Source organism: Asparagus officinalis, chromosome 7, assembly GCF_001876935.1.
Source record: "Asparagus officinalis chromosome 7, Aspof.V1, whole genome shotgun sequence".
NCBI classification, from domain to species: domain Eukaryota; kingdom Viridiplantae; phylum Streptophyta; class Magnoliopsida; order Asparagales; family Asparagaceae; genus Asparagus; species Asparagus officinalis.
Window position 1 is genome coordinate 131,513,006 of NC_033800.1, and position 3,471 is coordinate 131,516,476.

Consider the following 3,471-nt stretch of genomic DNA (forward strand, 5'->3'; position numbering starts at 1 on the left):
TGTGGAATTTTTCTCGTGCATTCTCTTTTTTGATCCCTTATTTCGTTGAAGATAATCATTGGATATATTACCTATTATCTGACCGAAAATGTCCTATATTCTAGTTCTTAAATTTTCTTAAAATTTTAGGATAGTATATAATGATTTTTAATTAACTTCAATAGCTCATGAAATTTTTCTAGTAGACTTGATGATATTTAAGGCACTTGTGCAGCTTGCTCACCGAAGCTAACCATTTGGTAATGCATTAAATTTATAGATGTTCTGTAAGCTAACCATTACATTTATTTTGGTTGGTATTTCAATCGAGATACTAGATAAACGTACTATTATTGAAACTTGAAAGTAACAATAAATCTATGGCATAAAAAAAAGTAACAATAAATCTAATACATTTAGTTATTTAATTACTGCTGGTGACTTCATTAACAACTTTGCATTACTGTAAATAAATAAGATAAACATGACCGACACAGTGCATGGTAGTCAATCGACTTTTTAATGATTATTATTTTGACCAGCTCAAAAATTTGCCCCTTTTGGAAAATACATGAACTAAAAGATATAGAAAGCATTTCATTTGTTCATTTAACTTCTTATACCCCAACTTCTTTTTGATATCCAATATATTGATTCTAGACACATACAGACTAATGCCGGCCAAAAATAATCTCCTCTCACCAAATTAATAAGAACATTCCAATTAATCGAGTTGTCAGAACATCCTATGTGCTAGTGCAGTGTTTTTACCTCTTCACTTGGTGGTGATTGAATCTCAGCCTTCAAACAAATTTGGTCACAAAATCCTACATTTAAAATACTCAGTTGATCCAAATTACAACTAAACACATCCCAAATCACATCGGTACATCTTCTCTCCTTGTTCATAAAAAACCCTTAGTCAGAATCCCTAGTCACTCCCCGAAGCACAATGCAAAGCAAAAAAGAAGACCACCTTGTGAAAGCAGAAGATCGAAAGAAAGATGTTGCATGCCGGGCAGAAGCGTGCCCGCGAACCAACCGAGTCGGTGAACGATGAGAGAATAACCAAACATGAGTGCAGTTAACAAAATTAACAGCCAAAATCACACAAACACAGAGATTTACGTGGTTCGACAAATTACCTACGTTCACGTGGAGAGGATGAGGAGATTTCACTATATGGAGGAGAAACAACGGGTTACAATCTCTCAAATAACTCTCAAAATAATCCAACCAATGATCTCACATTCCCTCACAATAATCTCCCTCACAAAACTACTCAAAACAATGCTAATTCTCTGGTCAAGAAACCCTAAAAATGCGTGTTTCTATTTATATCAAAACCCAATCCAAAACAGACCAGGAAATCAATTCGGCCCATGTCCGCTTTCCGGTCGACCGTAGGGATTGCACCGGTCAACCGGCCAGAGACAAATTCCAAGTTCCTATAATGTGCACATTTTGGGTCAACCGGTCAAACTCGTTCGGTCGACCGACCAGAGACATGGTTTCAGACACTGTAATCCAACAGGTTGTCGGTCGACCGGGCCTATGCCGTCGGTCGACCGACCCTATAGAAACCTGTAGTCTCTTCCCAGCTTCAAATTTCCTGTTTTCGCTGCGTTTTCTACAATTCTCTACCTCGACGAAGTGTTTCTAAAATTGAGCCGACACCAACATAAGCACCAATGCTTCGTCCACCAAATCCGGCTGCACCAATGAGGTTGCCTACGTACCCCCTCTCCCAAGTGATCAAGCCGCCAATAGTTCATCCAAATGGTCGCAAATAGCCTTAACAATTACAAATTTATAACAAGTTTCTATAATAATTGAACTTATTGCTCATGACCACTTTTGTGAGCATATCCGATGGATTATCTTTCGTGTGGACCTTCACGAGCTCCACAACCCCATCTTCAAAAATATCTCGAACAAAGTGATAACGAACATCGATATACTTCGTCTTCGCATGAAAGACCTAATTTTTCACCAAATAAATAGCACTCATGCTATCACAATAAATGGTGACGGATAGTTGCGAAACACCAAGATCCTCCAAAAGTCCTCGAAACCAAATCGCTTCCTTAACAGGCTCCGTAATCGCCATATACCTTGCCTCCATCATCGACAAAGCCATTGTAGACTACAAGGTGCATCTCCAACACACCGGCATACAGGTCAAAGTGAACACATACCCCATCATCGATCGACGTTTATCTAAATCTTCAGTGTAGTCCGAATTTACGTATTCAATACATAGCTGCCCACCGCTAGTGTTCCACTCAAAAACCAAACCAACATTAAGAGTACCTCGAATGAACCTCAAAATCCATCTCACGACATTCCAATGACCTGGACCTGGGTCGTGCATGTATCTCAAAACTATACTCACTACCTATAACAAATCCAGCCTTGTACAAACCATAGCGTACATCAAGCTCCTAACTACGCTCGCATACGGAGTCTTCGGCATTAACTCTCTAGCTTCAACTGTCTTTGGTGAAAGGTCAGCTGAAAGCTTCAAATGGGCTCCCAATGGTACACTAACTGGCTTTATCTCCATGCTCATATTAAATCGCTGTAGGACATTTTTTAAATAAGCCACCTGTGTTAAAAAAAATTCTGCCTCTATCTTTGTCTCTGTCGATCTTCATCCCCAAAATGCGCTTCGCTTCACCCAAATCCTTCATCTCGAACTCTTTCGAAAGTTCTACCTTCAACTCATCTATCGCGGATCTGGAATCAGAAGCGACCAATATGTCATCAACATAAAGCAATAAGTAAATGTACGCACCCCCTCGTAACTTGCGATAGTACACGCAAGGATCAAACTGGCTCCTAATATACGAATGACCGAGCATAAACCCATCGAATTGCTTATAGCACTGTCGCAGAGATTGCTTCAAGCCGTATAGCGATTTCTTCAATCTACAAACTAATTTCTCCTTCACTGCAACTCGAAACCCTAATGACTAAGTCATATAGATTTTCTTATCAAGATCACCATAAAGAAATACTGTTTTCATATCCAATTGATCTAATTTCAAACCATACCGTGCCACCAAAGCTAGCAAGATCCGAATCGAAGACTGCTTCACCACCGGAGAAAATACATCATGGTAATTAACGCCTTCTTCCTATGCATAGCCCTTCGCTAACAACCTAGCTTTGAATCTCACCGGAGTGCCTTCAATGCCCTCCTTCTTCGTATACACCCATTTACAACCAATAGCCTTCTGTCCCTTTGGAAGCACAACAAGCTCCTACTGAAGAGATTCCATCTCCTCCCGCATAGCTTCTAGCCACAAATCAGCCTCTGAACTCTACTCAGCCTCTCTGAATGTAGTAGAAACCATCTCATCGACACTCTCCACCGAAAGTGCATAAGCAATGACTGTATTCGTATACCTAGCTGGCAATTGTCTGTCTCTCCTGGGTCTCCGAACCATAATCAAATCCTAAACCTGAGCCGTCGGTCACTGATTCTGC